We start from the raw sequence: 24,756 nt of genomic DNA, 5'->3' as shown, positions 1-24,756 counted from the left end.
ACTTAAGTGCCCTCAGCTGGACCTCTCATGTCAGATCACTTGCTAAAACCGCCTCAAAGAAACTTGGATTATTGTACAGAGTCCGTAACTTCTTCGCCGATGAGCAGTTAGCTATAATTTATAAGAGTCATGTGCGCTCTCAGCTTGAATATTGCTCACCCTTGTGGAATGGTTGTGGAGAGGTTGCATTAAGACAACTAGACAAAATTCAGAATAAAGCTGTTAGAATCATTAACAACCCTGCCATTACATATAAACTACCTCCCCTGCAAGTAAGAAGGAATGTTGCCTCCCTTGCATTATTTTACAGATATTTTTTTGGCAAATGCTCAGACGAAGTTGCGTCCATGGTGCCACCTCTCCATGCCTTCCCTCGTGCTACACGGGCATCTGGTAGCGCTCATGACTGGAATGTCACTCAACCATATTGCAGAACTTCTGCCTATCAGAATTCTTTCATTCCCCGAACTGCATCTCTCTGGAACTCGCTTCCCCAGAGTTGTTTTCCTCCAAATTTCAACCTACAACTATTCAAGTCTAACTGTTACAGATATTTTATGAACAGAGAACACCAGTAATCTGGTGTATGGATTTTTTTTTTTCTCCATTTGTTTTTCCTTCCTCCGTTCTGTTATTTAAAAAAAAAAAAAAATTAGTCTTAGGAGGAATTTACAGATCTCCAAAATTAAGTAGTGCAGATAGTAAATACCTTTGGGAGGAAATTAGGAAAGCTTCACAGCCCAGCTTAGTAAAAATTGTAGGGGACCTAAATCTGTCAAGGACAGATTGTAGAAATCAGACAGGGGATGCAGAGTCAGAGGAATTTCTAGAGGTAGTACAGGATAATTTCCTTTATCAGAATATCAGGGAGCCCACCAGAGGTAATAATATACTAGATTTGGTTTTAGCTAATAAAGAAAATATAATTAGTGATATAGAGGTTGGTGGACGACTTGGTAATAGCGATCATGAAGACTCTAAGTTCAAATTTATTTGGGACGTCTGTTCCACTGAAAATACCTCCACCGTTCCTAATTTTCGTCTAGGAGATTTCGATGGATTAAGAGCTTATTTTCGAACCATATTCCATAGGGAGATTAGCTATTTGAGGGAATGCCATGTCAGTGGGGAACACCAGGTCATAGTTGTGGGGCAGGAAACACGTGGGAATGTGCTCCAGGAAGGTAAGGTGGCAGATGGGGGTGTAGTCCAGGTGACGGGGATTAACTTGGCTCCAGTACCAAGCAGACGTTCGACCAGTGAGAAATAGAACGAGTTAGTAAATATAATACACGGAGGCCAAGATAGATATATCCCTTTAAACCCGTTTGGAACGAATAAATCAGAACTAAGATGGTTAAACAACAGATTATAATCTCTCATAGGTCAAAGGAAAGGACTATATAGAAAAAGAAAACGTGGAGAGGAACACTTGCGGTACGCGATTTTAAATAGAGAGGTAAAGAGGGAGATACGAAAAGCAAAGAGAAGTTGTGAAATTAAGGTTGCTAATGAATCGAAAGAAAAACCTAAGGGTTTCTATCAAATTTACAGTACGAGAAATAAAGATAGGATAGGACCACTCAGAACAGAATCAGGTGACATTACCAGTGAAGTTAAAGAAATGTACTCCATCGTGAATAATTATTTCATATCAGAATTCACCAAGGAAAATCTAGACCTGGTCCCTCAAGCAGCTAATATTTACGATGATAATACGGAAAATATTCTTAGTAAAATAACCATTAGTAAGGAGGACGTATTGAAAGAAATTAATAAATTAAAACCTCAAAAATCGCAGGGTCCGGACGATATATATGCAGAAATTATAAAAGAAACCAAAGAAGAATTATGTCAGCCACTTTTAACGTTATTTAATGACTCTTTAAGTTCAGGAGAAGTTCCAGGGGCGTGGACGACCGTAAACGTAGTGCCCATCTTTAAAAAGGGTGATAAATCAGCTGCATCGAATTATCGTCCGATAAGTCTAACGTCAATAGCAGGAAAAATGTTAGTCAATTTTGGCAAATAAGATTAGAGAGCACTTGGATAAATTTTATCTTATAAACGAAAGTCAGCACGGATTCAGGCAAGGACGATCCTGCCTCACAAACTTGCTGTCATTCTACTCGGAGGTCTATGAGGCAGTAGATAGCGATAAAGCTTACGATGTTAGTTATCTGGGTTTTAGTAAAGCTTTTGATAGGGTCCCACACGAAAGGTTAGTTAGAAAGGTTCGAGCACACGGTATAGACGGCGATATCTTAAAATGGATAGAATCCTAGCTGAAAGGACGAAAGCAGAGAGTATTAATAAATGGAACTAAGTCGGATTGGAGATTAGTAACTAGCGGTGTACGACTGGGTTCAGTACTCGGTCTCTTATTCTTATATATATATATATATATATATATATATATATATATATATATATATATATATATATAATCTAGACTTAGGAGTCAATAGCAGCATCAGCAAATTTGCCGACGATACGAAAATAGGGCGTATCATTAACTCGACTGACGATTGCCGTAACTTACAAAAGTACCTCGATACATTGTCCAAATGGTCTAAAACTTGGCAAATGGATTTTAACGTTGAAAAATGTGAAGTACTTAACGTAGGGAATACCTCTGGAGACACTAAATACACCTTAGATACCAAAGAAATTAGCGAATCGGAATGTGAGTGGGCTCCAGGAGTTATGGTTAGTAACGACCTTAAACCAAGGCAACAGTGTATTAATGCGAGAAATAAAGCAAATAGGGTCCTAGGATTTATTTCGAGAAGCGTGAGCAACAGGTCATCAAAAGTAATACTGCAACTTTATCTAGCATTAGTAAGGCCACACTGAGACTACGCAGTACAATTCTAGTGTCCTTACTATAGAATGGATATTAACTCGTTAGAAAATGTACAGAGATGAATGACAAAAATGATACATGATGTTCGGAACCTGTCATATGAAGACAGACTGAAAAGACTAAGTTTGCACTCGCTAGAGAGGCGTAGAGTAAGGGGAGACTTAATTGAGGTGTTTAAGTGAATGAAGAATATAAAATTAGGGAGATACTAGCATGGTACTTAAAGTGAGCATAAAGGATAGAACTAGAAGTAATGGTTTCAAACTAGAAAAATTCCGTTTCAATAAGGAAATGGGTAGAAATTGGTTTGGTAATAGAGTAGTAGACGAATGGAATAAGCTACCTTGCTGCCTCTTCCATTGAGAGTTTCAAGCATAGGCTAGATAAGCATATGACAAATAAGGGATGGGTATAGAAAAAAAAAAATCTTTTAACCAATACTAATTCATACTTTTTCCTTTTCATGTTACACTACCATAGTCTCTATTATCCTTTCACACTTTCCTATAAAATGTCCACGTCAGTTTTTCTACACTGTGTGGTGTTCTTTCTTACTTCTTCCTGCCGGCTTTGACTGGAGGGTTTGGAGGGCGGGGTATAGCCTCCTTCTTTGCTGTCCTTATCTCATTCTAGTAGTTCAGTTACTCTTCTAGGAGCTGCCTAGCATGGGCCAACCGGCCTACTGCAGTTATCCTCTCTTTTTATGTTCTTATGTTTATGACCCCACCACAACGTGTGACGGCCATCTAACCCCCACCCCCCACACACACCACCGACCACTACAAACATCTACTTACAGCTTTCGGCTGTTTAATGTTACACACTGACTGGATACAACCGTCAAAATGATAAACTATGATTACAGACCTCACTATCATACGGATATATTACTATATCACCCTGCGTTCAGATCGTGGTGTATAACTATAGTATGGAACAATGTGTAATGTGTTTTTATTCGTTATCATAACAAAACCATTATTTCCCATGACAAGTGGATGACGGAAGAGTGGTTGAGACAATGCGACAAAGCCTTATTCTCTTACCCTTGAATGTGGGGAGGGTGGAGGGTAGACGAATGAATAGGAACGAGAGAAGGGGGGGGGGGTGAAACTGAGGGTGCGGCGGTGCCACATATACCAAACTGCTCGTCAAGCCGGTCGCTCGACTTTTACTGAGACTGTACATGTTCCTTACTTATTCATTTATATGGTCAGCTGGTGATAGTCTGTTATTGATAATCATTCCTAAATCCTTTTCCCTTTCTGATGTGTGTAGGGTTGAACTTCCTAACTTATAGTCCCAATCTGGTCTTTTTTTTCACTTTTACCATAGTTTATTACATGACATTTGTCCACATTAAATTCCATTTGCCATCTATTGCACCATTTATGAAGCTTATTTAATTCCTCTAGTAGGTCTATGCAAGAGTCTGTGTTTGTAATTTTCCTTTATATTTTTGCATCATCAGCAAACACATTTAGGTAGCTTCCATTTCCAGTGTTGCTATGTCATTAATGTACAGTATACTAAAAACATAACTGGTGCTAGCACCGAGCCCTGTGTGATTCCACTTGTCACTTCTCTCGATGATGAGTAAATTCCCCTTAGCACTGTTCTCATATCCCTTTTACTGAGAAAATCTTGCATGCAGCCGTACAGATTACCTTAGATTCATCCTTTATGGTACAGTTTCAATGAAAGACTTTTTTGTGGTACTCTGTCAAATGCGTTCTTGAAATCCAAATATATGCTGTCTACCCAGCCATCTCTTTCCTACATTATTTCTGCAGCTCTTAGTACTGTAGCTTAATAGGTTAGTAACACATGATTTTCTCTTCCCAAATCCAAGTTCTCTTTCTGTTATACTGTGTTTTTTCAGGTGATTTTCCAAGTTCTTCGTATCAGTTTTTCTAACATCTTGCTTACGACGCTGGTCAGTGATAGTAGTTGGTAGTTAAGTGGATTTTCTCTATTTCTCTTCTTGAAAAGGGGCACAATGATTGCTTTCTTCCAAATATCTGGTAGTTTCCTTGTCTTAAGGATTCTCTGAATATTAAATGTAATGGACTGCTTAGCTCTTTGCACATTCCTGTAATACCCAACATGAAATCTCGTCAGGGCCATTGGCTTTTCCCTTGTCTAATTTCCGCATCTCTTCCTGGACCTTTGTTTCGTTATACGTATATTTGTTAATATGTGTGGGCATGCTTGCTTGTTTTCATCTCTCGCAAATCTACTTTCTTTAGTAAAAACTGACTGGAAATTTTTGTTTAGTAATTCACAAATATCTTCTTCACTGATACAGATTTTCCCCTCATCCATGATGGATTTTTTTTTTTATCTTTAACTTTGGTTTTGCTTCGTATGTAACTGTAAAACAACCTCGGCTGATCGGTACATTTATTTATAATGTCTTCCTCAAACTGCCTTTGAGCTTCTCTCCTTATCCTTGTATAATCATTTCTTGCCTGCTTGTAGTTGTTATATGATCTCTCACTTTTATGCTGTCTGTATCTGATCAACAGCAAATCGCTCTTCTCTTTTGCATTTTTACAATCAGTACTGAACCAGTTCTTTATCGGTGTGTGTGTGTGTGTGTGTGTGTGTGTGTGTGTGTGTGTGTGTGTGTGTGTGTGTGTGTGTGTGTTTTAAGACTGGAGCACACATACATACATATGCACAGTACATACCCATACACAAATATACACACATATATGTATCTACATAATACACACACAAAGTCAACATACACATAAATGTACACACACACACACACACACACACACACACACACACACACACACACACACACACACACACACACAAAGGTACGAAAATCTGAGCTTATTTTCTTTATAAGGATATAGTTATACTTTAAAACTAAAATAGATGTCTGGACAAGTCTAGTATCGTGCTTCAGGTAACGCCAAACTATTTTATCAAAACTATCGCATCCCAGCTTAAGATGCTGGAGAGGAGCTCCTTCGCGCGGTAGCACTGACGTATATAGCCGGGCTGCTCCGCTACCTGGTTATACAAACACCACTCAGCTCTCTCCCTGTCCCCTGAAAGATAACTGCAGAAGGAAGGCAACTTCAGCCGACTGGGTTCGCATTATTTCATACGAACCTGGGGTTACACCAACTACTGGTATTACTACTACTACTACTACTACTACTACTAGTACTGCTGCTGCTAGTCGTACCGTATAACTACTATTATCCTAGCTGCGAGTCACAGGAGCCTAAATGATAACGGCAACAATTAAAGTCACAACAGTGGGTGGCGCCTAATGACTGGTGAAACCTAGTTTCTTCATGTTGATAACGTTTGAGTTATTTTATTCCTGCCACCCACAAATAATTTTATTAGACTGAGGAGAGATTTTTTGGTGCAGAAAGGTTAGATTTACCCTTCACTGATCTCTCGTACACAAAAGGTCTTTGGTACGCTAAATAAAACCGTCGGTAAAGAACAGGAATATGCAACAGTATAGAGCAAGATATCGCCGGGCTGAATCTGACGCCACTATGGCAGTCACCCTATCACTTTTATTCTCTCAAGGTCATTATGGGAGTCTCACACTCTCCAGCGACTTCACTCACTCACTGTTGCTAGGGCAATGTCTCACATACCCATTCATCCTCCTACACCCCCCCCCCCGTAATCACTTACTACACACACACACACACACACACACACATCATGAGTTTAGCCCAAATCTTTTATACTGCAACTAGGAACATTTTCTCTCTCTCTCTCTCTCTCTCTCTCTCTCTGTCTCGTCGTGCTGCTAAGTAACCCCTTCAACGTAAGGGAGTAGAGAACTGATTTTGTTTTGCTGCTTCCAGACCTCTGTATTTAGATTTAAGGCGACGTCGTATAGTGAAGGATTAAATGAAGGTTATATCCAATGTCTCAGCCCGAAAAGTCTCCTGTATCTGCGTCATCTTGTTCGGTGCTATCAAGAATAAAAATGACGTACTCGGCAGGTAAAACATCAGATCTTTCGTAAGCCATTTCTTGTTCTCACAAAATAAATAAATAAGTAAATAAAGCTCACAGCAGTTTCACAAATTAGCTTACGTTTTTGCAGGAAGAACAAGAATCAATAGAAAATTCTTTCTGCAAAAAGTCTGAGTATAGAAATACAAAAAAGATCACGGTAAAATTGTCATATAATTTAGTTTCTGCAAGAACAGTAAACATGGTGAATCTGTACATTGTTTACCGTTCCTGAAAGACACTTCGTAACTAAATTAATATTACTTACGTCTCGTATTTAGGCTACTATTTAATGACGGGTTTTATGGCAACATTTGGCATTAATTACCTTTCCTTGTCCTTCTTGTCATAAATATATAAATGAAATAAAATTAAATACATTCACAAGAAATTAATTTTTCCCTTTGTATTTCTTATAATAAATAAAATTCCTGCTAATGTTAAGCAAACCTCTAATAATTTTCAATCAACTGAAGAAAAAGCAAACCGTTCTTATGGTGAAATCATTTAATGGAGATAAATTTGGGCTATCATCTGCTGACTGAATTAAATTACTAGCACCATTATTTGTTGCAGTGCAACTTTTCTTTTGCCAGCTATGCGAATATTTGACCAGTTCTGTGCCAAGCATTGGAGAGTGACCCCCCAGTCCCCTAACCCCCTGCCCTCGTCAAGCAATCCCTGATCCTACCTACCAAACCAGACTATCCAGTCTCCCACACAACACTATCCTTACCGTACCACACTATGATACTATCCTACATACTGTCCTACATATCACAGCATACTATCCTACATACCTCAACATACTGTCCTACACATCACAGCATACTATTCTACCTACCTCAACATACTGTCCTACACATCACAGCATACTATCCTACATACCTCAACACAATGTCCTACATATCACAGCATAACATCCTACATACCTCAACACAATGTCCTACATATCACAGCATAACATCCTACATACCTCAACACAATGTCCTACATATCACAGCATACTATCCTACATACCTCAACACAATGTCCTACATATCACAGCATAACATCCTACATACCTCAACACAATGTCCTACATATCACAGCATAACATCCTACATACCTCAACACAATGTCCTACATATCACAGCATAACATCCTACATACCTCAACACAATGTCCTACATATCACAGCATAACATCCTACATACCTCAGCACAATGTCCTACATATCACAGCATAACATCCAACATACCTCAGCACAATGTCCTACATATCACAGCATAACATCCAACATACCTCAGCACAATGTCCTACATATCACATCATAACATCCAACATACCTCAGCACAATGTCCTACATATCACAGCATTACATCCTACATACCTCAACACAATGTCCTACATATCACAGCATAACATCCTACATACCTCAGCACAATGTCCTACCTATCACAGCATAACATCCAACATACCTCAACACAATGTCCTACCTATCACAGCATAACATCCTACATACCTCAACACAATGTCCTACATATCACAGCATAACATCCTACATACCTCAACACAATGTCCTACATATCACAGCATAACATCCAACATACCTCAGCACAATGTCCTACATATCACAGCATAACATCCAACATACCTCAGCACAATGTCCTACATATCACAGCATAACATCCTACATACCTCAACACAATGTCCTACATATCACAGCATAACATCCTACATACCTCAGCACAATGTCCTACCTATCACAGCATAACATCCAACATACCTCAGCACAAGGTCCTACATATCACAGCATAACATCCTACATACCTCAACACAATGTCCTACATATCACAGCATAACATCCAACATACCTCAACACAATGTCCTACATATCACAGCATAACATCCTACATACCTCAACACAATGTCCTACCTATCACATCATACCTACCACACACATTATCCAATCTACCACACACCATACTATTCTAGCTACCGAGCACTCTGTCCTACGTTCCACACCAGACTATTCCCACCTAGAGAGCTTGACTAAATCTCTCTCTCTCTCTCTCTCTCTCTCTCTCTGGTCCGGATTAAGCACTACCAATTTCTAAACTCTTCTCCCCTTCCGTTCCTCTCCCTGCAATTATCACTTGTCATAAGCTGCTTACCTGACCCCCATTCTTGTAAACACCACTCAACATTGGCAACACACACACGAGGCATCGAGGGGAGCAGACGCACGTCGCCACCACTTCATACCTGGCCAACTTGGCCAGTGGCATTACCTAAATTAGTATCTATATATGAGTCAAGCTCTGTACCAGGTTAGATTAAATGGTGTTCTAATATAAAAAAGTAGTTTTAAGTTTTTTTTTTATGTACGATGGTGCGAAGGCTGCAGTGCGTGTGGATGGTGAACTAAGTGAATTTTTCTCTTTGAAAGTTGGGTTGAAACAGGGATGTGTCATGTCTCCATGGTTGTTCAATCTGTACATGGATGGGGTAATAAAAGAGGTACAAGGTAGGGTAGTGGATGTTGGAGTGGCCCTGGTGAGAGAGGATAGTGTTTGGAAACTCCCTGTACTGTTGTTTGCAGATGATACCGTGTTGTTGAGTGAAGACGAAGGAGAGCTGCAAGGCTTGGTGGATGAGTTTGAGAGAGTGTGTAGGAAACGGAATCTAAAGGTGAATGTAGGGAGGAGTAAAGTGATGGTCTTTGAGAGAGGTGAAGTCAGTGAATGTACAGCGAGGTTGGATGGTGAGGAATTGGAAAATGTGAGTACGTTTAAGTACTTGGGTAGTGTGATGAGTAAGGATGGAGGTTTGGAGGGTTAAGTGCTTGAAAGGGTACAGCAGGGAAGAAAGGTTGCTGGTTCTTTGAAAGCAGTGATAAGAAACAGGGAAGTGAGCATGGAAGTGAAAAAGTTACTACATGACAGTATTGTGATACCAACTCTAATGTACGGAAGTGAAGCTTGGACGTTGTTGGAAGGACACAAGTCAAGAGTGAGAGCCGTGGAAATGAGTTATTTAAGAGGAGCCTGTGGAGTCACATGGAGAAGCAGGCTGACGAATGAGGATATAAAGGAGCGTTGTGGTGTTGATGTGGATGTGATAGGAAGCGTTATGAGGAACACACTGAGGTGGTTTGGCCATGTGGAGAGGATGGAGGGTGAAAGACTGACGAAGAGAGGGTATGTGAGTGAGGTGGAAGGGGAAAGAGGGAGGGGGAGGCCGAGGATGAGATGGAGAGATGGGGTGGAGAGGTATATGAGAGAGGGGGGTGTGAGTTGGGAGCAGGGTAGTGAAATGGCGGGGGACAGGGCGACTTGGAGGCGATTTGTTTGTGGCCACCCCAAACGGGATTGAGGCGTCTGGCAATAGATAGATAGATAGTTTTAAGTAAGACTTGTTGAAACAGTAAAGAAAACTAAGTAGTGCAAGAATGTGCTAAATCAGCTGATCGTTTGTTTAGCCTACGACTGCACCAGAGAATGTAAGAACTGCTTTTAGTACTGCATAATGACCACATACTTTAGTAAAGAAAATTTGGAAAAGAAAAAGATAAAGGTAGAAAGAAGGATGATGATTTCTACCAAGAACTGGTTGAAATGGAGACTCACAATAAACTGGTGGAACGAGTACACAGACTAGAGATGGCTTTTCAAAATGAGATTGATGAAATTAAGAAACAGATGCACTTGCAAAAGGAAGAAATAGAAAAATTAGGAAAGGAACAAGAAAGACACAACCATAGATGAGCTGACAGTAGAAATAGGTTCACTTATGGGAAAAATTAGTGAAATGGCAAGTACAGTAGTCAACCACGAGAGTATTATGGAAGAGTTCAAAAATGATACAGAGACAATTAGGCAAGTAAGCAGTCTGACAGATCAGAGCAGTGATATTGAGAAGATAACACAGGTGAATGAAACTGTGCAAAGCTACAAAAATTATGTGGAAACCACATATGCTGAAATGGTGAAAGTAACGAAAGACTTAGAAACAAGGGTGGAATAAAAAGGCATAAAAAAGGAAGTGAAAAGAAAAATCCAAAACAATCCTAAATTAGTCAGAGATTCAGCAGACTTCAACAAATCTATATTAATCACTCGTATAGAAGAGGAAGAAGTAAGAAACAAGATCTCAAGAGACAATAAGGAGATGGCAAATGTAATGAGCATATTGAAAGAAGTATCAGAGGAAATCTGTAGTAAAGACATAGAGGAATACAAAAAGTTAGGGAAATACGAGAGAAACAAGTCAAGACCCCTAAATAAAAAGGAAGAAGGTAGTAGAACCAAATAATGATAAGTATATAAACATGATGATTAAGTTGATGTATTCAAATGTGGATGGAATGGTATCTAAATTATTAGAGATGAATGATTATATCAGAGAAAATGAACTACATATAATATGCCTAACTGACACAAAATTAACACCAAGGATATCAAATGATATCCTAAACTTAGAGGAATACAATATATGGAGAAGAGATAGGAACTTTAAAAAAGGAGGAGAAATAATAATATTAACTAAGAAACGTCTAAAAGTCAAAGAAATAGAACTAGATATACCCTCACAAGTAGAACTGATTGGAGTAGAGATCAAGACATCTGAAGGGAAAGTAACTGTAGCCAATTTGTACATGCCACCTAGATCAAACACATGGGAAAGAGGCGAATATGAGGACCTGGCAGAGAGTACAATTCAGAGATTAAGAGCATTACTACATAGAATGGAAGAGACGTCGGAAAGAATTATACAAACTGGAGATTTTAATACAAATATAAATTGGAATACTCTATATATAATAAGCCAAGAAAGCTGTTGGGACCAAAAACTCCTGGATCTTGTGGAGGAGTTTTTCCTAATGCAACATGTAAGGGAAAGCACCAGCAAAAGAGGACTCGATGTACCCTCAATATTAGATCCTATATTTAGTAGACAAGAAAACGATATTGACAATTTAATATATTACCCTCCATTCGGCAAAAGCGACCATGCAGTACTAAATTACAACTTCAGGATAGCATATGACATAGTTAACAGCAATGAAAGTTACAAAAAGAGCCTAAACTATAAAAAGGGAAACTATCATGACCTAAAGAAGTATTTCTTAGAAACTGATTGGGAAAAGGAGCTTAGAGGACAAGATTTAAATGCTATATATAAAAAATTTTGTGAACTTTATGAAATGGGAGTCCAGAAGTACATCCCACAGAACAAAGAAGCAGAAAAGAAAATAAAGAAATGGCTCAATACAGAATGTAAAAAAATCAAAAGAAAAAAGAGATTTGTTGTGGAATAGATACAGAAAACACAATAGTGAAAGGGCATAACAGCAACTATAAACATGCAAGAAACGATTATACAAGAGTAGGAGGGAAGCCCAAAAACACTTTGAGGAGGTTATCATAAATAAAAGCAGTGATCAGTCAAAGCTATTTTACAGCTACATCAGAAGCAAAACCAAGTAAAAGATAAAATACAATCCATTACGGACGAGGGAATCACCTATACACAAGAGAAGGATATTTGTGAAGCACTAAATAAGAATTTGCAATCAGTTTTTACAGAAGAAAAAAAATTTTGTGAGGGACTATGTGGAACATGCATGCTCATACATACTACCAGATATACATGTCACGAATTGGCGCGATTCTGTATCTAAACAAACTAGAGACATTGAAATTTGGTGGAAAACCACTAATTCTAGTGGAATTTCCACTGTTTATCACTCAATTTAATCGTCCCCGTATTCACCCAATCGGAAGTGTTTTCAGAACATTTTTCACTTTCATAAGTGATCGTCCTTGCATGTGACATTGCCGCTTTCACTGAGTGATTTGTTGTGGGCATGTATCGCTCACAATTTTTCTGTTGGCAGGGCGCGCCCGCCCCAGCCCTTGCCTCGCTTGTTTGAATTCAGTCAGGATTAAGACGCCTTGAGTGCAGGTTCGTTCGGGCCCAGTGAGGAGCAGTGCTGCCGTTGTCCAGCGAGTTCCTGAATCTCCACTTAGGCAGTGATTCAGCGTAGAGGTTCAGCGTGTGTGGCAGCGTCCTTCCTAAGTAACGATGCCCCAGTTCATCCTGCCTAGCCCCCTTTTCTGACCAGTATTTCTTTTCGTTTTTCCTAGGCTTAAGAGTTAGCTTTTGAATGAGCGAGTGAGTGTATTCTCTTTGTTATTTTGAATTCATTTGAGACTCATATAACGTAATATTTATTACATTGTATTTAATAAATTTACAGTTCTTTTCCCTTGAGCTTAATGTAATGTAAATTCATGTTTTATTTTTCGACATTAAGTTTATTTCAGTTACCGCTCCTAGTTTGCATAACGCTTTGCATTATTCATAACTGGTACTTAGGCCAGTCCTTTTGCATTTAACTTAAATCCGTTGTGCCAACTTGGAGTTAATGCTTCAGCAAGAACCTGTTTATCATTCATAGTATTACTTATTGATTGTCAGGGATGGAGTCACTTTCTCATGAGGCTAGCAGTACTAACAAACAGCATTTGTGAGTAATTAGTCTCTGCTGTGTACTACTGAGAAAGTAAACACATTCTCGTCCTTAGAGAATCAGTGAAGTAAGCCGAAATAAAGTAATCATTGCTTGATTTTCACAAGTCAATTCACTGACCATATTTACAACCAACATTTTAAAGCATTCTTCAGTATAAAAATTCTCAAAACCCCGTGACATCTGGCGACCTCATTCCAGGATATTAACGCCTAGCTCTAAAGTTATTTACGAGATATTACTCACTCACTCATACTTAGGTATTTATCATTAAAGTCTATAGGCACTATTTTACTGGTGATTATTGAGTCAGTTCTATTAATTTTAAGTAATAGTTTTCATAGTCAGTTGATGTTTAATTTTCTTTCTTTACCAGTTTAACTATATAAACCTGGTCACCAATAACCTGTGCCTATATTCTTTATTCTTGATTATTGGCATCTTTCTCTGCAAAATAGCAGTCAGTGCTTAGTCTTTAGTTCACTTAGATTGACTTCACATCATGACTAAAGTCTATGTCCAGGAAGCTAGAGATATGGGGCTTAGCGACCCCAAGAAAATCCAAAACTACGTCCTCTCACGGTTTAGATACGAACAACAAAGTGAGAAAGATGCTCGTAAAGAAAGTGAAAGAGAACGTAAACACGAGCGAAAACAATGCGAGGAACGTGAGAGAGAACGTGAACACGAGCGACAACAACGCGAACTCGAGTTAGAACAAGAGCGACAACAACGCAAATACGAGCGACAACAACGCGAACTCGAGTTAGAACAAAAGAGAGAACAACGCGAATACGAGCGAGAACACAAACGTGCAGAGCGTGAGGCATGTGAAAAACATGAACTTGAGATGCCGAGGCTCAAACGAGACTCCTTGGCTTCAGACACATCTGGTGCAGCTGGCCCAAGCTCCACGAGCGCTCTCCCTGCACATATTATGGCAACCCCACACATCAAGCTTCCTCCATACAAGGAAGGCGAGCGAATCGAGCCATACATAGCTCGTTTTGAAGACATGGCTCAGCTTTACCAGCTGGATGAGGCAGCTAAGCGGCTTCAGTTTCTTAGCCTGTTTGAGGGCCCTGCCCTTGATATTCTCCACAGAATTCGTGGAGACAATCTCACATATGAGATGATGAAGGCTGCACTCATCAAAGCGTACGGTCTCACAGTTGACGACGCCAAGAGTCAGTTCATGTGGGCGCGTTTACAGGAAAAAGAGACTGCTGTTCAGTTTCTTGACCAGCTTACTGCTTACTTAGATGAGTGGATGGAAAAAGATGAAACTCCTTCCACGCGTGAGAGGATAATTGACCTTATGTTGCACACGCAGCTAGAAAAGTCGTGGCCTGCCGAACTTATGGCTCAGCTTAAGATCTGCCAGGCAAGGGATGCCAGCCAAATGGTGGAGAAGGCTGATGCATTCTTCACTGCATACGGATATCAAACTCGTAAGCAGCACACCTGGAACAGGAAAGCTGATAAATCTGGGAAACTGTCTCAGACTGAACCCCAGCAACAAGGCCGTTCTCAGAATAATGGCCAAGGTCCAAGCAAACTGCAGAGGAAGGACCAGGGGCAAAACACTCAGAAGCCTGAGTGGAAGCGGTATGACAAGTACCCTAACCAGCAGCAGTATCAGCCACGCAACCGACCGTTGGGACTGTCCTTTTCAGCACCAGCCCCTCGGAGGCAGGAGGCGAACGCAGCCTTCATTCCTCAGCAGCAGCACGGTGGTGTCGTCCCTAGCAGTACGGGTACTTCCCCACAGTTCTCTAGTCCCCCAGAGACAGTGAACTCTCCTCCACAGGAGGCCAATGCTCCGTCTCCCCACACAGTGAGTACAACCCCTCAAGTATCAAGTTCTCAGGGCACCATGTTTGCCGCATCATTATTCAGCAGCCTAATCAGTGGCCAGCTGCTTCCTCCACAGGCCCTCCCACAGGTGACAGTGCCTTCCTTGTTCAGCCAGGGTTTGTGGGAGGCATTCCTGTGAAGGTCCTGAGAGACAATGGTTCCTCAGGTTGCTCTGTGAGGCAGACTCTAGTTCGGCCTGAGGAGTACACAAGTCGACAGATCCAAGCTAACCTTATTGATGGATCAGTGAGATTGTTCCCTGAGGCATGTATCCAGGTGCCATCTCCATTTTATATTGGTACGACACTCGCAGTTGGCATGCCAGAACCTTTATTTGACCTAATCATAGGCAATATTCCCGGTACCAAGTACAGTTGCACCGAAGATGACGCTACGCAGACTTCAGCTACAGAAACACGAGCCATGGCTGAGTCTCCAAACTGAGTCACCCCGGTGACCATTGCATCGCCACAAGATCTGATGTGTAGCCAAGTTGTTGTTCAAGAACAACATTCTGACCCGACACTTGCTGCCGTGCAGAAGAAACAAAAGGGTAGAGTGATTAAGTATTCATGGGGAGGTCAAGCCAAGTTCCTTCGTAAACAAGGACAGCTCTACCGTGAATCACGAACACCCCAGGGAGAGGTTCGACTGCAGTTTGTCGTTCCCGCCAAGTACCGCCTAGCAGTGTTAGAATGGGGTCATTGTTCAGTGTCAGGAGGTCACTTGGGCAAAAGGAAAACCCAGGGCCGTATCCGTGCTGACTTTTTCTGGCCAGGGATGGGACGAGAGATAGATAGTTTTGTGCATTCCTGCAGTGTGTGTCCACATACCACTAATCAGGGACATGTCCTTCCTGTGCCTTTTGACACCACACCCATAATTTCTGAAGCAATTGAGAGACAGGGCAGTGGTAATGTGGGTGCAGACCTGACGTCTCGCCCGCTGGTCCCACAGGACACGTTACGTCCAGGACCTGTATATACATGTATACCATAGGCTAAGGGGAAGTTTGAGACCCCAGTAAGGACAATCTGAGGTTGCATATGAATTACCTTGTGGTGTCTCGAGCTGTGGGCCTTCTCGATAGGATTCCCAGAGACTGCACATTATCCACATGAGTGTTCACACCCACAGTGGGTGTTAAAATGTGACCTGCCCGAGATTGCGCAAGGATTCTCAGCTTCCTAATGTTAATTGTAGGTGTAGAGTTAGGTTAACCAGTAAACTGCCTGTTCTGAGAACTTTGAGCAATTCAAGAATTGGCATGTTTCCTGGTTAATAATACTAGATTAACCAGTAAACTACAAGGTTCTGAGAGATTTATAAATCCAAAGACTATGTTTCCTGGTTAATAACAAACATAAGTACTGATTCCTAGGCAAAGAGAGAGAGAGAAATGACACTTTTGATGCTCCACCTTGATTCCTTTCGCAGGTGCAGCTGGCGGGTGCAGCATTGTTGTGCAGATCAGCTGATCATCCCTGCCACATGCTGCCGCCTCTTCTCTTCTCCCTCATCATCTCTTTACTATTATCTTGTATTTTACACGTAGGCACAGTTATACCACAACTGTCACACCTACACCGTGTATTACATACATCATGCTACATAACAATTAGTTGTCAATGTAAATGTAGAGAACTTTTCGCTCAGTTTGCCCTGAGTACAGGATTTTTCACCATTGTCACGGAGTTTTTTCCTCAAGCTTGCTTCTATTAACGAAAATACGAGTTTTTTGTTCGCTCACTGGCGACTGTGACTTTCTCCTGTAGCAGGATAGCACACACACCACAGTGTGAATCTTGTGTGACTGAGTTAGGATTTATATGTATGTAAATTGAATTTTCTTTTTTCCTGAAAGAAAAAAAAAAATTGATTTTGATGGGGTGCAATGTCACGAATTGGCGCAATTCTGTATCTAAACAAACTCGTGACATTGAACTTTGGTGGAAAACCACTAATTCTAGTGGAATTTCCACTGTTTATCACTCAGTTTAACTGTCCCCGTATTCACCCGACTGGGAGTGTTTTCAGAACATTTTTCACTGTTTCATAAGTGATCGTCCTTTCGCATGACATTGGCACTTTCGCTGAGTGATTTGTTGTGGGCATGTATCGCTCACAATTTTTCAGTTGGCAGGGCGCGCCCGACCCAGCCCTTGCCTCGCTTGTTTGAATTCAGTCAGGATTAAGACGCCATGAGTGCAGGTTCGTTCGGGCCCAGTGTGGAGCAGCGCCGCCGTTGTCCAGCGAGTTCCTGAATCTCCACTTAGACAGTGATTCGGCATAGAGGTTCAGCGTGTGTGGCAGCGTCCTTCCTAAGTAACGAGCCCCAGTTCATCCCGCCTAGCCTCCTTTTCTGACCAGTATTTCTTTTCGTTTTTCGTAGGCTTAAGAGCTTTTGAGTGAGTGAGTGAGTGTATTCTCTTTGTTATTTTGAATTCATTTGAGACTCATGTAACGTAACATTTATTTCATTGTATTTAATAAATTTACAGTTCTTTTCTCTTTAGCTTAATGTAATGTAAACTCGTGTTTTATTTTTCCGCATTAAATTTATTTCACTTACCGCTCCTAGTTTGCATAACGCTTTGCATTATTCATAACTGGTATTTAGGCCAGTCCTTTTGCATTTAACTTAAATCCGTTGTGCCAACTTGGAGTTAAAGCTTCAGCAGAACCTGTTTATCATTCATAGTATTACTTATTGATTGTCAGGGATGGAGTCACTTTCTCATGAGGCTAGCAGTACTAACAAACAGCATTTGTGAGTAGTCTCTGCTGTGTTCTGCTGAGAAAGTAAATCCTCGTCCTTAGAGAATCGGCGAAGTAAGCAGGCATAAAGTAATCATTGATTTTCACAAGTCAATTCATTGACCATATATACAACCAACATTTTAAAGTATTATTTAATTAAAAATCCTCAAAACCCCGTGACAATACAAATATCACAAAAAGTAAAACAGGAGGAGTCAAGTAAATTAGACAAAAGAAAAGCAAATGGTCCTGATGAAATTTCATGTTGGGTGCTACATGAATGTGCAAAGGAGTTAAGTAAACCATTATCTTTAATTTTCAAGAAATCCTTGAGACAAGGTAAACAACCTGATATTTGGAAGAAAGCAAACATTGTACCCTTATTCAAGAAAGGGAATAGACAAAATCCACTCAACTACCGACCAGTATCACTAACCAGTGTTGTAAGCAAGGTATTAGAAAAGCTTATAAGAAAAGCTTGGGTAAATCATCTAGAAGAACACAATATGATAACAGACAATTTGGTTTCACAAAAGGAAAATCGTGTGTTACTAATCTGTTGAGCTACTATGACAGAGTAATAGACACATTACAGGAAAGAGAAGGATGGGTGGACAGTATCTATTTAGATTTCAAGAAAGCATTTGACACAGTACCACATCAAAGACTTTTATGGAAACTGTACCATCAAGGAGGAATTCGAGGCAAACTGTATTGTTGGATGCAAGATTTTCTCATAAAAAGAGAAATGAGAACAGTCCTAAGGGGAAATTACTCATGATGGAGAGGTGACTAGCGGAGTTCCACAGGGCTCGGTGCTGGCACCAATCATGTTTTTAGTGTATATAAATGATATAGACAGTAACACTGGAAATGAAAGCTATCTAAATATGTTTGCAGATGATGCAAAAATACAAAGGAGAATTACTGACACAGACTCTTGTAAAGAGCTACAAAAAGAATTAAATAAACTACATGAATGGAGTAATACATGGCAAATGGAATTCAATGTGGACAAGTGTCATGTAATCAAGTTTGGTAAAAGTGAAAAAAGACCTGATTGGGATTATACGTTAGGAAATAAAACCCTACACACATCAGAGAGAAGGACCTAGGTGTGATTATCAAAAACAGACTATCTCCGGCTGACCACATCAGTGAGAAGGTACGGAACATGTATACACTGCTTGCAAATATGAGACTAGCGTTAACATATATAAATGAAAACATGCTAAGAAAGATAATAACATCATTCATCAGACCAAGCCTGGAGTATGCATCAGTAGTCTGTAGTCCTCATCTCAAAAAACACAGACAAGATTGAAAAAGTTCAAAGGGCCGCTACAAGATGGGTACCAAGCTTAAGAGATCTAAGCTACGAAGAAAGACTAAAAAAAACTGAATCTACCAACACTACAGGAGAAAAAGAAAAGAGGTGACATGATTATGCTATATAAATGCATATCAGGGAAGGAGAAAATAGACAGAGGACACTCCAAAAAACTGCATATAAAGAGAGGTGACAAAGACGTAAGGAAATTTAGTTTCCGAAATGGAGCAATTGATCAGTGGAATGCACCACCGAATGAAATAGTGTGTGCCAAAACAATACACAAATTTAAGGATATGTACGATAAACATGGTTTAAAACACGGGACAGTAAGAGCTTGACTCATTCTTGTAAAGATACAATTAGGTAAGAACACACACGGGAGAGACAACACACGTCAGTCGTATATCACAGCTCCGCTCTGGAGTTACCTAAGTTGTATCTACCGTATTTATGGGTCAAGCTCATTCTGGCTAAATTTAAGTGATGATGTGACGTAGTAAAACAAGTAATGGCAAAGAAAGTGTAGCCTAAAGTAACTAATCATCTATAAACCAGTGTCAAGGAATGTGCTGAATTTCTTTACGTCGGATAGACAACACCAAGGCGAGCACAGAGATGACACAACTGTAACTAGAGATAATCTTTTCTTTAAGATGGCTTCATATTTTGGAACGATGCCTTTTGAAGGTGCTAAGAGAAGTGACAAAGGTAAAAAAACAGGATGATGACTTCTACCCAGAACTGGTCGAAAAGGAAACTTATATTAGTTGAAAAAGTAAACAGACTAGAGAGAACTTTTCAAAAGAAAATCAATGAAATGAAGATTGAGCTAAAAGGACAGAAGGAAACCAGTGAGGAATTAATAAAGGAATAAACAGAAAAGCCACAACAATAAAACAATCAGCTGAGGTAAATTTACTGAGAACGAAGGCTAGTGAAATGGGATGTACTGTACAGTTATCAACCATGAGAGAATTATGGATGATTTCAGAAATGATATAGAGAAAATCAGGCAAGCAAGCAATGTAGACCAAAATAGCAATACTGAAGAGAAAATAACACTGGTAAATGGTGAGAAATTATGAAGATGAGGTACAAACTACGTACGCTGAAATTGTGAAATTAAAGAATGATTTAGATACAATGGTGGATAAAAAAAGCATAAGAAAAGAAATGAAAGAAATCATTAAAAAAAGAAAAAGAAAACTAGTCAGGGAAGATGGAGTGATTAACAAATCTGCAGTCATCAGTGGAATAGGTGAATAAATTAAAAAAGAAAAAAAAAACTCTCAAGGGACAAAAAGGATATGGAAAATATAATGGATATACTAAAACAAGTATCAGCGGATAACTGTGATAAAGATATAGAAGAACACAAAAGGCTACGGAAATATGAGAGATGTCAAGGCCCTTGCAAGTAACCATCCAGAATGTGAACGATGTGGAGGAAGCATAGTACTAAAACATGCAAACAAACTCATGGAAAAAGAGGAATTTTAAAAAAGTATGAATAAAAAGATGTCTAACTCATGAGGAATCTGGAACAAGAAAGGAGAGCAGGAAGGAAGAAAAAACTAAGAAAGAGTAATTATCAGATAAAGAGAATGGTAATTTTTTTTACAAAGTAATTGGACTGTAGGTACAAAAATGGTACATAACCAGCAGGAAATAAAATGAGGGAAGGTAGTACACTCAAGCTATGGCAACTATGTAAACAAGATGATTAAGTTGATGTACTCATATGGAGATGGAATGGCATCTAAATTATTAGAGATGAAAGACTATACCAAATCAAAAGGAACCATATATTATTTGCCTAACTGAAACAAAATTAACCCCAAGGATATCAAACGATACCCTAAACTTTGAAGAATACAATATATGAAGAAGAGATAGGAATTTTTAAAAAAGGAGCAATTATAATATTAACAAAGAAAAATCTACAAGTCAAAGAATCAGAACTAGATTTACCCTTACATGTAGACCTGACTGCAGTAGAGATTAATAAATCTGAAGGGAAAGTAATTGTGGCAAATTTATACATGCCACCCAAAACAAACACCTGGGATAGAGGCGAATATGAAGACTTGGCAGAGAGTACTGTTCAGAGTTTAAGAGCATTACTACGTAGAATGGAAAAGGAATCTGAAAGAATTATATGAAATGGAGATTTCAGTACAAATATAAATTGGAATACTCTCGATGTAAGAAGACATGAAAGCTGTTGGGACTAGAAGCTCTGCAGGAATTTTTCCTAACAAAACATGTAAGGGAAAACATCAGAAAAAGAGGACTTGATGATCCATCAGTACTAGAAATATACTATAGCACTAGTTGTGTGTGTGTGTGTGTGTGTGTGTGTGTATTTTGGGCAGCCGAAACTACACATTCAAATCGCACCAAAATTGGCACAAAAATCGTATAAAATTCGCTGATGTGAAAAAACTTGGTCCCAACACAATTGAAAAATTTTTACTATATTTAATAAGCGATCATATTTTGACCCAAAAATGCCGCTCTTGGTGCCCGGCATAGGATCTCTGTAGAATTTTTTGCCCATAGCCACAATTAAAACACACTGCAGCAGTAGCCGTGTGTCTGTGTGTGTATTTCGGACTTGCGTTCGGACAACTTGGGTTCTATACCCGAAACTGCAAATAACACGATCAATTGGTTAGCTGCAAAAAATCAAATGACAACGTTAAACTAGAACAGCACATAAACGTGACTCGGATAACTTGAAATGATTGCAACTCGTGCGCGAAGCACGAGAGCCCTCCGCAGGTGCAAGTGTGAGGGGCCCGAAGAACCCACGAGTACTTGTCAGTACTAGATCTTTTATTCAGCAGGCAAGAAAATTATACTGACAATATAATGTATCACCCTTCATTCGGCAAAAGCGACCATGCGGTATTAAATTGCAACTTCAGGACTGCACATGACACAGTTAACAGTAATGAGAGTTACAAAATGAGTCTAAACTCCAAAAAGGGCAACTATCATGACCTAAAGAAGTACTTCTTAGACATAGACTGGGTTAAGGAGCACAGAGGACAAAATCTAAATGTTATTTAGAGAAAATTCTGTGGATTTTATGAAACAGGAGTCCAAAATTACAACCTTAGGCACAAAGAAACAGAAATGAAAATAAAGAAACAGTTTAACACAGAAAGGAAAAAATCAATAAGAAAAAGAGACTTGCTATGGAATAGATACAGAAGACACAGTTGTGAGAAGGCATATATAAAAAGGTAAGAAATGATTATACAAGGATAAGAAGAGAAGCTCAAAAGACAGTTTGAGAAAGACATTATAAATAAATGTAGTGATCGACCGAAACTATTTTACAGATACATCCGAAGCAAAACCAGTGTTTGAGATAAATACTGTCCATTATGGACACAAGTGGAAGATATTTTTGAAGAACTAAATAAAAATTTCCAATCAGTTCCTATAGAAGAAAATAATTTGGGGGCACATGCATGCCCACACATACTACCGCATAGCCTAAACAAATATCAGAAAAAGAAGTACAGGAATAGTTAAGAAAACTAGACAAAGGAAAAGCAAATGGTTCTGACAAAATTACGTGTCGGTTACTACATAAATGTGCAAAAGAGTTAAGTAGACCAACATATTTAATATTCAAGAAATCCTTAGGTCTACGTAAACTACCTGATATTTGGAAGAAAGCAAACACTGTTCCACTATTCAAGAAAGGAAATAGACAAAATCCACTCGACTACCGACCAATATCACTGACCTGTGTTTGTACGATGCTAGAAAAGCTGATAAGAAAAGTTTGGGTAAACCATCTAGAAGAACACAATATAATAACAGAAACGCAGTTCGGTTTTAGAAAGGGAAAATCATGTTACTAATCTATTAAGCTACTATGACAGTTGCAGAAATATTATAGAAACGAGAAGGATGGGTGAACAGTATCTATCTAGATTTCAAGAAAACATTTGACTGAGTACCGCACCAAAGACTTTTATGGAAACTGTACCATCAAGGAGGAATCCAAGGTAACCTGTAATGCTGGATGCAGGATTTTCTCAGAAAAAGGGAAATGAGAACAGTACTAAGGGACTCATCATGGAGGGAAGTGACTAGTGGAGTTCCACAGGGCTCAGTGCTGGCTCCAATTATGTTTTAAGTGTATATTAATGACACAGATCTAAAATGACATACATCTAAATAGGTTCGCTGATGATGCAAAAATACTCAGGAGAATTAGGGGCTTCACCAAACCCTGTTTCAAAGGTCTGCCACCAGGTTGTCTAGCGTCGCCCTGCCTCGATTAAATATTTTTGCAGGGTTTTAAAGACCTGTGAAATTGTACCTAAGTTTATAACAATATTTCTATTTATAGGAATATTTTTTCCTATTCAATCAAGCGCATATATATATATATATATATATATATATATATATATATATATATATATATATATATATATATGTATATATATATATATATATATACCTGTAAAGAAAGAATAACCAGGCTTTCAGAGAATCTTAGCTTGGGAACTAAAATAGTGTGCTGTCTGTTTACACATATGTGAATAAATCGTGTGCAGTTAGTAAAAGGAGATTGCCTTCAGGACTGCTGATGTTTGTGTTTTAGCATGCCGAAAAGAAGTAAGCAGTTCCACTGAAAATAATGTACTGAACAATTGCTTAGTTGGTGAATCAGCCATATTAATCCAAACAAACGGCAGGGCATTACGACACTATAACCATAACAGAGTACGAGGAGTTGAAGTGTAAACTTACTAAACCGTGCAGTGGAGCCAGGGAAACATTTAAAAGAATTATTTGTGTTAGACTTTACTAAGATGACCAAGACGTCCAACAGGTCCGTGTTGTTAAGAAAAGTCATACGTCAGGCAGGGCAGCATATCGAAAGGTGCTGCTAAATATGCAGCTACACATCTATTTTCTTTTGTGGATACTAACGAATGACAAATATTTTAATCACTGTTATCTAGTTTTATGGATAGTTCTAGTAAAATTTCCTAGGTTTTGTCTATGTTATGCTTACAGAGATGAGTAAACTGACGAAAGTTGAGTTTACAAAATGACACTTATAATACATTATATATAATCAAAACGCCCCCGTATTGTAATTTCTTTGCAGCATATCATGCCATCTGGGTAATTTGATAAGTAAAATACGTTTTGAGGTGTTATACTTTGTGTCAAAATTAAAAAGATATTAAGCACTGGCTACTTTTTCAGTGCCTACCCCGCATCAGAGCTGAGTGACTGAAGCGAACCTAGTGGCAGATTTCTGTAACAGGATCTGGTAAAGTCTCTAATTACTAACAGATTCTTGCAGAGAGCTACAAGAAGAATTACATAAACTTCATGAATGGAGCAATAAATGGTAAAAGGAATTCAATGTGG

The sequence above is a fragment of the Coenobita brevimanus genome, chromosome 80, assembly GCF_032717465.1.
Source record: "Coenobita brevimanus isolate Jiangsu-jjx chromosome 80, ASM3271746v2, whole genome shotgun sequence".
NCBI classification, from domain to species: Eukaryota; Metazoa; Arthropoda; class Malacostraca; order Decapoda; family Coenobitidae; genus Coenobita; species Coenobita brevimanus.
The sequence above is the reverse complement of the archived record's forward strand: the minus strand, read 5'-3'. Positions refer to the sequence as shown.